Source organism: Anas platyrhynchos, chromosome 3 (genome assembly GCF_047663525.1).
Source record: "Anas platyrhynchos isolate ZD024472 breed Pekin duck chromosome 3, IASCAAS_PekinDuck_T2T, whole genome shotgun sequence".
Classification (NCBI taxonomy): Eukaryota; Metazoa; Chordata; class Aves; order Anseriformes; family Anatidae; genus Anas; species Anas platyrhynchos.
This window is the reverse complement of record NC_092589.1, coordinates 105360575-105373128: the sequence shown is the minus strand read 5'-3', so window position 1 is coordinate 105373128 and position 12554 is coordinate 105360575.

The window sequence follows — 12554 nt, the reverse complement described above, 5'->3', positions numbered from 1 at the left end:
CTTGTTGACAGCAAAAATAACAGCTTAGCATGGATACATACCATGCATGACAAAAACAAAGCCCTCCCACCCCCCCCCACCCCCAAATATTACCCTACATTTACTCATGGAAAACAAAATCCAGTCTTCCCTCATAAATTTAACCATAATGCTATTATACTGGATCACAAATGTTAGTCTCCTCCTGGCATCATCTCCTCCCGCAGAGTTTAGCTATAGATGATTCATTGGGGTGTTAAAAAATCAGCACAACATGAAACAGTATATACGAGGTGTGACTTTTTTTCTCCCTTGGATTTACTCATTCCTACAATATTAACAGAGAGGAGTGTCTTACAATAGTCCCAGATCTGCTTTTCCTTACTAGCTCATTGTCTCTTGGGTATCCTAACCTACTTTCTGAGACTGTACAACCACCTTTTCTTGCAACATACTCACTCACTTTGTGAGTTTTCCTTTTATAAAGAGGTTGAGTAGTTTGCAGTTTGCTTTCAGCTACTTTGGGTTTTGTTATCTCCGTAGATAATAAACTCATTGAAATACGCAATCCGTATACTGCCCTGTGTTGCAAAGAAAGAGGAACTGATACAGAAAAACAGGCATATTAGAGTGTAAAATTGCCATTAGAAGGAGAGGAACTTGCTTCTCCTGAAGCAACAAAGCAATGTTTTCTGCTTCATAACTTTTCACAATGTCTTCATTGAAGGAAAAATGTAACAGCACATTTTGACAATAATATGAGTTTTTACATTATTTTTACTTGGATAATGGATGAGAGCATTTAAATTTGAGAGCAGCCCTCAGGAGAAGGACCTGGGGGTGTTGGTTGATGAGAAGCTCAACATGAGCCTGCCACGTGCACTTGCAGCCCAGAAAGCCAACCACATCCTGGGCTGCATCAAAAGCAGCGTGGCCAGCAGGGTGAGGGAGGGGATTGTGTCCCTCTGCTCTGTTCTCGTCAGACCCCACCTGGAGACTGCATTCAGTTCTGGGGCCTCCAGAACAAGAAGGACATGGATGTATTAGAATGAGTCCAGAGGAGAGCCACAAAGATGCTCAGAAGGCTGGAGCACCTCTCCTGTGAAGACAGGTTGAGGGAGTTGGGTTTCAGCCTAGAGAAGAGAAGGATCTAAGGAGACCTTATAGAGGCCTGCCAGCACCTAAAGGGGGCTACAGAAAAGCTAGGGAGGGACTTTTTTAATGGCATATAGTGATAGGACAATGACTAATGGCTTTATACTAGAAGAGAGTAGATTTAGATTAAATGTTAGGAAGAAATTCTTCACTCAGAGCGTGGTGAGGCCCTGGCACAGGCTGCCCAGAGAAGCTGTGGATGCCCCATCCCTGGAGGTGTTCAAGGCCAGGCTGGATGGGGCTTTGGGCAACCTGGGCTAGTGGGAGGTGTCCCTGCCCATGGCAGGAGGTTGGAACTGGGTTATCTTTAAGGCCCCTTCCAACCTGTTCTGTGATTCTACAAAATAACTGTAATACAGAAACAACCATCTTGTTACAGGAAAGTGTTTTGCTGGGCTGGCCATCCTTCCCAGACTTTCATGACCTACCGCTAAAGCAATTGTTCTGTTTACCCTCCAGGAACACCTTTTCATTAGGCTTCACTTGATTACACTTTCATCCTTCCCTTCAACTCCTTTCTGCCCAAATGTTTCACCCTTGACAGCTGTACCTTTCTCTTCCCCTGGAAAAACAAAACAAAGTGTTACACAGCTATGAACAAGAGTTAGGTAGAACCTGACTCTTTCCCTCATTCGGCTTTCATCCCTGATGAGCCAGATTATCAGTAAATCATTAATACTGTGGCATATGAAATAAATATAAAGCCATTTTAGTTGAAGTTTGATTGAGTAAAGCAGCCAAACAACCAATTTACCCCAATGCAGAAATAAGACATTGCAAGCAACATTGCTCAAGCAGTCAGCGACACAAAACAACACGGCCTTTTTAGCAATCACACTTTAGAGGCTTTTACGTTAAAAACACAACCAGCAGCAGAATTTGCAGAGGTTTTTGCACACTATGCACAGTGCAAACATTCATAAACAGTTAATAAGCCAAAACCAAGGTTTGCTTTGCCTAAACTAAACAAGGTAACGAAGTAAAACAAGGTTATTGCCAGGCAGCTAGGATTTACTGCTGAGGGTCCACCCATTGTTTGAAAGGTGGAAAACTATTGCCAAGATTGGGAACCTCAGGCAAATACAAAATCTCAGTGAGCTGGCACGGATTTGGGCCTGAGCCATCCCTGCAGCTGCACACAGAGAGAAAACCAGAATCCGGGGTGAGGAAAGGCAGGGAGGAGAGAGGAACAGCTCACCATGGACCCTGCTGAGAAAGGAACAGTGATGGGTTAGGATGCAAACGCTGTTCAGACAGCTGGCACAAGCCTTCTCCTGTCACAGGGGCACTTGTGTATTTGTATCCTGTGGGGAAGCAGAAATATTAAGTGTTTGAGGAACTGTAGTCCATTATTTCCCAAGATCAGCCAGCTGGTCTTTAATTGTACAACACCCACCTCTGTGGCTTCATCACCTAGAATTGGGTCGTACAGGTGCCGACATAACACAAACACCAACACTCGGAGGTGCAATATTTCTCAGTGGTGAAGGATTTCAGGATTTACAAAGCAAAAATGTCAGTCACATCAGTGGGAGACTTTTCATGTCCAGAACTCAGTTAAAGTGCACCAGGAACCCCAGGACTTGGGATATCAGTTTTTAATTGATCACAGTCATTGTAGGCCATGGGGTTTTCTCCCCAGTGCTGACACTCACTGAAGAGAGGATCCAAGAGCAGGCAATTCTGTGCTGTAATAGGGAAAAGTTGATTTTTGAACTGCACCAGCTGTGCCAGCTCCTCCAGATCTTGTCCCTGGCAAGAGGATCAGATATGGCTCTCAGCTGCCTGTTTCACAGTGAAGCTGTGTATTTTGGCACAGGCATGCCAGATCTGCACCTGCTGGCAATTCTCTGCTGCAATGCACCCTCACGGAGTTGTTCCAAATTGTGTCTGAAGAGATTTCGGCATCGGGACTTGGGAAACATCCTACTTGTCCACTTCTGTAGCCACGATGTCCACACACCACAGGACCTACTCCCAGGAGCTGGCAACAAACCCACCCCTGCTGGTCAGTTGGAACTAAACTCTCTGCAAGAAATCCCACCTCCCCTCTGACTATTTTGTCTCCAGGTGAGTAAAATTATGATTTCTTTGCTCCAGGACTGGGCAATTTATGGTTTTCAGCAGCTCCAAGGATCGTGTTCTCTCACTGCAGCCTCCCAGATCCCTTGAGATTTCATCTGAACTTTGCATTTAGCAGCTACCTAAGCGATAGATTTATTTTCCTTTACTGTCATCTATAAGGAGATCTCACTTCAAATCTGTCAGCCTGAGCCAGAGGATCCAAGAAGCAGAACATACCTTAGAAACAAAGGCCAAAGAAAAACAGTGCTGCCTTTGAGGGAATGAGAGCAGCTGGAAAAAATGCACAAGTGCTCATTCATACACCACGGGAAAGGCAAAAGGAGGAGTCAGAAGGATCCCAAAATTTCCAGAGATGAATGCAAGGAAGAGGGCTGGCTGGTCAGCAGGGCAATGCAAGCCACGCTTTGGTAGGACTCTTCCGTGGCCTGGTCTGGAGGGAGAGTTTGCAGGTCTCTTTTGAATACCCTTGAGCTCTGATGAGTTCATTTTCCATACCCATGACAAGCACAGGCAGGAATGAGAACAATTCCTAACCCCTGGGGCCAACACCAGGGTCCCATAGGGCTGGCAGCCCCAGCTTTTTGTTCTTGCAGCCTGCAGGAGGACATTGCTTGTTATTGGAGACTGCCTCGACCACCCCAGCCCAACGGCAGAGCTGGATGCTCCCTCTCTCATGGCAGAAGGGTCTCTCCTTGCTGGTGGCCAACTCATTTCTTTCCCCCTAACTTTGGGTAGAGTACTAGTTTAATCTCCAGCACTAACTGGAAGCCTACCCTGGCTCTTAAATAAATTTAAAAATCACATCAAGCTCTTTAAAATAACCCAGACCATCATTATCATGGAGTGGGGAGTTAATCAAAGGATGTTTTACATTTTTCAGGGAAGGAACCTCTGCAGCATTTCCACTTAGCTTGCTGGAATTTAAGGAGCAAAATAATTAATTTGTGGCCTGTGGAAGAACTCAAGGGCTTACCGTAAATTCTTAAAGTACTTAAAAAATGATTTAAATGTTGCAAAAAGTACCGAGGCACCACCCCTGGAGGCTGAAGATGCCTTCTTTCCTAAAGAGGGTGCCAAGCTGCCATATGCCTCTCAGCATCACTAAACTGGCATGCCTCAGACCAGTTAACCCAGGGTGGAAGTCAAGTGCTCATCCTATTTCTGGTTCATGATTTAATGCTTAATTGAAACCTCCCTTTCTCACAGCCTACACACACAGAGTTATCTTCAGGCTCGGCAAACTTATGCAGAGGACAAACTTTGAACTTAACTGCTATGCTGAATTAGGTCCTTGTAGCTGGCTTCTCTGTGAAGAAGAGTAAATGTCAGCAGTTACAGCTGTGATTCTGTGCCTCTTAAATTGGAATGAGACTGGAATTGAACGAGAACGTCATCCACACGAGGCAGTAGAGAGGTAATGAAGTCTTTGGCCTACATCTTCGGAAGATACGTAGTTACTCAACTAACTTTGTTTTCAGTGATTAAATTCTCAGCAAATGCTGTCAGTCTGAGGTTTGGGAATTCATGATGGCATAACTGCTTTAATGTCCTTGAATCCAAAGCACCATATCTCATTTCCCTCCTCATTTAAGCTGCTGCCTCCCTCACTAGCCATCAAAATCTAGGCACTTCAGACCCTCATCTTCATCCCAGTGCTCCTGAAAATGGGTGGCTCTTCTGATCACGTCTGAGGATGCATCTCTTCACTCTTCAGCAAGAGTAATCAAACTGCTCAATGGTGGATTTCATTTTCACCTTCTACTAGATCTCTGCTTTGACTCTGAAATCCTACTCTGTTCCTCATCTTGGGAGATTTCTAAACCAAATTCCTTGGAATCCACGTGGGAGAAAGAACCTTGGCTTCTTTTCTACTCTAAGTTCTAGTTAAAACCTATTTTCCTGCCTTATATTTGCTTTGAGCCTGGACTCCAGGAAGGTGATCTTTACTCCCTGCAGGTGTCTCCAGCTCTGCTGAGATCCGCAGACCTAATTTTTTCTGCCTCCAAAATCTATCTCTTGGAAAAGAAGCCAAACAACATTAATAAGACTGAGCATAAGTCTCTCCAAAGGTCCTCTGAGAGAGGATACGTGGGATTTGAACACACAGTTCCCACAGACCATCTCCAAGAGAAGGGAATCTAAGTGCTCCCCTACAGATCTCCTTAAGTGCACGGTAAGCACTTTAGTGCACATGGTGCTCTACTTCCAGCCTTGCATGTTTAATTGCCAGCCAGTACACATTATATGCAACGTTGGGTACAGGGAGGAACAACATGGTGATTTAAGGAGGGAAAGGCTGGCAACAGAACCTCTAAATGTTGCTGCACTTCAGAGCCTTGAATCAAGAGCTTTGAGCTTACTTATTTGCATGAGTAAATCTGAATTGCACTGAATAATTTACTTTATCTCCTTCACTCGTCTCTAGTACCGGCTCAAAGGAACATCTGACGTGCCATGAGCTTGGTATTGTTTCAACATATCATATGTGAAGGGACTCAGAGGGGTATTTTGGCCCTGATAATATGGATTGTATAAGAAAATTCCAATTGGCCTTGAGAAGGAAAGGAAATACTCTGAGATATCACTTCATTAACTCTTTGTATTTGCTTAAGGAAAGATGTTTTAGTAGATAGAAAAAGAGGCAAGGGCTAGAAATGAAAGAATCTGTTCTAATGAAGAGAAAAAAGAAAAAAAAAAAAAAGAAAGAAAGAAAATGTTTAACACAAGGCAGGTGTATTTTTGTGAAGATTTCCATATTATCTAAACCCATCCCCTCCACCCCAATTTGACAGGACATCCTGTACCAGCATGCTGTTTCGGACCAGAGCACCACTGTTGTGTGTCAGGCCAGCCAACGTGCTAGTGTCCCAGCAGCTCTACACAAGGCAGGAAAGTCAGTGGCAAATCTCCAGTGGTAAAGACATTTTTTCTCCTGACCCATGAACAAGCCAAGTCAGGGGAACATTTAACATCTGTTCCTCTTTATGAAAGACCCACTCAAGAACTTTAAAGAGCACAGAGACCTCAGCATCATACAGGAAGCCATTGCAGAAGCACACATCGTGATCATAAAAGAGGAACAGAGGGGCAACACCAGAGATTAACATCTTTTCATCGCAATCTATTGCGATAGAACTCTCTAGTAACAGGAGATGCTCTGCTGGCTTGAATAAAAACCCATCATACGGCATTCATGCTGATGGAGCTACCAGTAAGGTGACTCAGCCTCCTGTCCTTGGTCTTTCTCGGTTTCCCTCCTGCCAGATATTTCAGTAGGAAGCCCACACTTGCAAGCAGTGCGCTTTAAAAATGCAGCACAAATGCCCTCGTGCTGGAAAGCAAAGCCCGTCCCCATCCCCAAAAGGTGCCAGCCATTCTCTCCAGCTCAGCTGTTGTGAAAGGGGCACCCCAACACCCCTGCTACACCCCAAACTGGGGCAGCCCACTGCATACACTTACACCACAGGACCACTGGGTATACCCCAGCCTGGCTACTTGAGGTATCTGTGGGCAGCTGTGTCTTCATGCTGCATCAGTAAGATAAATCCATGGCAGATATGGAAGTTTTTCTTACTGTTTTATGGAAAGGACCCTGCCCTTCCAAGGAGTCCAGCCCTCTGCAGCAGTGGGCACCTGCATGGAAAGGGGTCAGGGCAGAGGCGGGGAGAGCTATGCAGCTGCAGCCCTGTGCTGAGTGAGGGCTTGGACTGCCTGACTTTTCCTGCCCAAAATGTTTAAATGGATCATTCACTACTAAAACCTTAACATCTCCGAGGTGGGAACAAGGAACTGCTCTTAACAGCTGTTTAAAGAGCAACTGCTGCTAAGAGCATGCATTTTTACGGCCGTGCATGCCTCTCTACCGCCATCAAATATGCAGTTATATTAAAATATACAATTATCCAAAGCATCAATTTATTATTTAAAATGGCATTTAGTATATTTAATCAGTGCCTAAGCTCTTTAAGGGGATGATTCAAACCAATTTGACACTCAGCGTTCGCAGAATCAATATTTTACAGGTTTATATAATCTGTCCAAGTCTGTTAACACACACATTCACAAAAGTCTCTCAATTGCTGATTTTCAAACAGAAATGAAAGAAGCAACTTCTATTAGCTCTAAGAAGTGGAGACAGCTCGAAGCTGAAGATAAAAATGCCACATCACTTCTAACCCAAAGATTTCTGAAACATATGAACGCTGTTGAAATGAAAACGTTGTCAGTATATGAAAGCTAATGAGTGCCTCATCAAATGATTATTTTTCCAATAGTTTTTGATTCAATTTAATTTTCATGTCAAATTTCAGCACATGATCCTTTTTTTTTTTTTTTTTTTCTGTATTTAACATGATAACAGGAATGCACTCAGGATATTGTGAAAAAGCTAATAGTACTCAGCAATAAAGTATCTGTCCATCATCTCTACGGATTTGGATGTGGTTAGGGAAGGGGGGAAATCTTTGAAAAAATGAATATTGCTGTGACAAGCTTCATCTGAAACTATTTTGATAGAAAATATTTATCAACCTTTCAAGTGGACATGCCTTAACATTTTTACATGATCAAGTACTGACAAAATGAATTCTCTTTTGAGGTTTTTGTCCTGCTGTATGTGACTTGAGCTGTGGGGAATATAAGAAAACCTATTTCAAATTTACTATCACAACCAAGTGACCTACATAAAAAACAGTGGAAAAATCTGTGGCATCCTCTCATTGTTTCTGCAAGTCATTAGTTTTGTACTTTTACATTTCTTGGCAAAAAGGTTTAAGAGTTTAGTTCTTAGAAGATAACAGACTCTACATGTGTCCCTGTTGCATTCTTTTACATTTGACAGGCTATAATGAGGAAATTAGTATGTAAAATTTGCATGAACTATATTATTCCTGTTTCTACATGTCTGTACAAGATTTCTCAACTCACTGAAGAGGGTAAAACTCTTCTTTCAGGAGGCGTATCTCCAAATGCTGAAACAACTAGTTTAATGGCCATCACCTAGGCGTGGCTGTGATTTTATTGACTAAGTCTGTATAAATTACACTTAGTTTCCAGCCTCGACTATAATTGCTCTCTCTGTTCTGCACCCTCTTCATTCCAGGCCAGGAGGTCCTGGAGGCTGTCCCACATGTAGCCAGTAACGAGGATGTGGTACAAGCCTGTGAGTCAATAACACATTCAGATATCAAATGGTTACAGTTGTTCAGCTATAAAATTTTAGGCAGATGACTCACAGTGGAAAAAACATTTTAGGTGTATCCTTCTGCCTTTTAGTGGCTGTTAAAATCACCTCTGCATACAGCCGATTTTAAATGCACTTTTGTGCAAACACAAACCGTTGTTTGAGGAAACAAAGCAGCCATGGGCAACAATATTTCAGGCTGAGTCATTCAGGAATGAGTATTTCTTCTCCCAGAGGCATATCAGTCAGTCCCCGATCTTTACCTGAGCCTGATTGCATTCCTCAGCCTTCCAGCAGCAGCCTTGGTGGAGCTCTGCCAGGATCTCTTCCCTGCGCTGCCTTGGTTTTCATTTGGGCCTTTCGTCTCCCTTCTCCCTGCTCACCAGGGGCTCCATCTCAAGGCCTCGCCACCTGAGCTGATGCAATCCCCTCAGCTGCAACAGGCACTAACGTCTCGGCCACCCCTGTGTCCACGGACAGCTCAGCTGGGGTGAAAGTTTCTGCAGCCCCACTACAGCCTCTGCCAAAAGGCCTGGTCCCAGCAGTAGGCCTTAGGTGCCCACCATTACTCCAAGTCCTGCCCTACACACAGCACCCACTAAATCTTTGCAAACAGAGTGCTAGCAGCTACTGGTAGCAAGTCTTTGTTGTTTGCACAGCCATTAGTTGCCTTCTTTAGTAGCTTCCTTCCCTCTAATTCAGTTTAGAAAAAAAAAAAAACACAAGCATGTGCCAGAAAATGTTTTACACTCCTCCCCTCCCCAGCAATGCTTCCCACCTAAAACCATACCCTGAATGTAGTTTGATCAATGAGAATGACTCAAAATAAAGACCAGACAACACTTTGCTGAGATAAATTAGCAAGCAGGAGTACACCCCCCCGCCCCCCCCCCCCGCCCCCCAGGAAGGAAAAGCTATTTTAAAGGCAAGAAAGGTGAAATGTTAATAACAGAGACAAGCACATTGCTAGCTGCCACTGAGACTCCCTATTTCAGCTTCCAGCTACCTTCCTGCTGCCTTACTCTGTTGGTCAAGTGAGACCCCCAACAGCTCTAGGTTCTGTTCTTATCCACGAATATTTACATAGTTCATAAAAGTGTGATTTTGACCTTTATATGGCCCTGTTTCATCCACCTACCTTACTCATTCTTAGGGTCTATTCTTCTGTGATCTTTCATTCTTATTTATTAGCAGTGCCAAAAAAACAGTTCATTAGCACGCTCATTTTTGTGCCAAGGTTGTTAACGAAAACATTGCCGTGTGATTTCCCAGAGGGAAAGACCTTGGGAAACTCTTCTAGTAAGTGCCTGCCAAACCTTTCATCCTCCGTGCAGCTGCCTCCCCATGAGCCAGTTCCTCGCAGGCCGTGCAGTCCCTGAAGCTGCACCAGCTCCTCTGCTTCCCTAACAAGTTTCCCTGCAACACAATTTCACATATTCGCAGTACAGTGGTACTTGGCCTCATTTACCAAGGATGGACTGGATTAATCTAGCACGATCCACCCTTATTTCATACCTTATTCTATCCTTATAATTCTTCTTTTCTTCAATACCCGTCTTCAAGTTTTTATGCTGTTCAAGTCAGACTAATGAGACCTCGTCATGTGCCCCCATCAACCTCATCAAAGAGTCCAAAGGACATCTAGGAAGCCAGCGGACATTTTCTGCAAGGGTGAAGAGGCAGTATTGCCAGAAAGCGAGACCTAATCTGCAATTATATGCTTAGTTCTGCCACTGCACACAAGAGAGAGGGATTAAAAGCAGGGCAGTTGTAAAGGGAGGCTAACTGGAGTGAGCAGGTGACAGCAACTTGTCACACAGGGGTGGAATCAGGTGGCTTGTTTTACTAACCAGGGCTGGGAAGGAATACAATTGAACTTCACAGGACAAAGCATAAGCAGAAGGACAAATATTTCATAGTTTAAAGGTGGCAGTCCGATAAGTGGTTACCAACCCAGGACATGGGGTACTGGAGCTAAGGAGTATCCATCTCCATTTAAAGAAATTCATGTGTTTAATGATGAGACAAGATTGCTTGCTACAGAAAGAAACCGCACTCAGTGTTATTGAAGCTGCAAACAAGCTGTTGGAAAGTGCAAGCCTAAATGGCTAAAGTGGCCAGGGAGCACTCTGAGCACTCCCCTCTGACCTCCACGTCCCTCCCTTGGAGCAGGAGGCAGTGGGCAGCCAGGAAATGGTGCCATCACAGGCCATGCCCAGGGCTGCCCAGCTGTGCCTATGCTGTAAACACCACCAGCCCTGGCATTTTCACTTGCTCCATAGATTCCTTCACATTACACTGCCTGACCATTGCAATGACCAGATGCAAACAGGAATTGCCCCGATTCTGGGCTGCTGCAGGCTGGACATGGTCCAGCTCCCACCACTCACCTCCTGTGGTTGCCCTTCCGAATTTCTACCTCCTCTCTTCCCTCCTGCTGATACCCTTGCCCCCTTCCATGACTTCTTTACTCTTTCTGTTGTGTCCCTGTAGCTATCACATCTCCATTCAGACATTCTTACTTAAGCCCACTGTGGGCTGACTGGCTCCATCTCTCTTTGCTTTCCCACACAGGTTTTATTTTGAGACCATTTTGTGGGCTTGCTACCTGCTGAATTCCTTCCAGGTTCTTCTCTCTGAGACAGCAGCGTTCTTTCTTGAGGTGGACAGGAGTATTGCACCTTCGTGCATGCTGAACTCCAGCCTCTCCTTAAAACACAGATTTTGATAACATGATTGACGTAGGTTTGCTTTGGAGCCATCCTCTCCTCACAATCACTCTGTCTCTGAAGCCTCCCCCACGTCCCCTGTCTCTGACTTCTTTTATTTTATTTATTTTTTTAGCAGCCCTCCTCTATTAGATTTTCTTAAAAAAAAAAAAAAAAAAAAAAAAAAAAAAAAAAAAAAGGTACACAGGTTGTCTGATGATGTTATTTAAAGGCTTGTTTTGACGGCCTGTCACATGTATCAAGGTTTAGAAGACCTGAAATGAGCGTTTGATATATGAAACATGTAGAAATTCCCATTGCAGTGGGGGGCATAGGGGACTAGCACTACTACGAGCTTAGCAATAAAGTTCAGCTGCACTAGCCCTGGCAGGAGCTCCTTGCTCCTGAGTCCAGGGAAGCTCTTGTAGGGCTACATGAGGATGCTGTACATGCACCAGAGGGTGGCTCAGTTGGGGCAGAGACAGATGACTGCTAAAGCTGAAGAAGGAAGAGCTCCTGAGGCATCTCCAAGTCACCCCTTGCATCGCAGGGGACAATTTCCACATCCCCACAGCCCTGGTACTTGCACAAGCAGCATCTGCTTTGGGAACAGCCCCCTGAGCCTGTTGAACACAGCAGTATCCCAGACTGCAGTCCATGAAGGAGACACCAGTGTGCTGTTTCTGTAGCCTTCATTTCTCCTTCAGACTGACTAAACTTTAATTTGCCCCATCACACATAAAATTGCCTGTAATAAAGGTATAACTAAGGCACTTTTAAAACTATCCATGTCCCTACAGTAACCTATTCTCCCTAAGGCAGAGCAATTGCTAAGAAAGCATTTAAATGAGGTAAGATCTTTCATACAACATTTTAAAGCACACATTTGCAATACCCCACAACAGCTGGATCACAAAAAACATTCCAGGAATGTAATCCTGATATAATAAATAAGCTGCCCCTGTAAATTGAAAGATATCAAGCTGTCACATGAGGGATTCCAATCCATAACTCTAATATAACCTCTGCAGGTTCACTCAACAACTTTATTCTTTACAGATGAAGGGTTCGACCTGGTAATTGATAACAGGAAGAAGCTTCCCTCTACTTTCATTGACCACCACAGGAGACCATAGCTCACAATAAGGCTTGCAGCCCAGCAAGATTTCCTCTTCCCTCCTATCTTTTATATTTGTCCAGTCAAACGTGAGCCGTGCAAGGGTTGAGTTATATACACATCTCCCAAAGGAAGAAAATTTCTGTGAACAAGTGAAAGGAGACTCCCAGGCACATAGGAAATTTTCTTCCAAGACAGCAATAATGCAACTTTAGGGATGCTGAAATGCACTATTTGTTTCAGTGTTCTGAGGCAGCCTGCAAGACCTATGCATCTCCTAGGGCCCAGTGCGTGAAATTAGAGGCTTATAAGATGGGTGAGCCTGGAA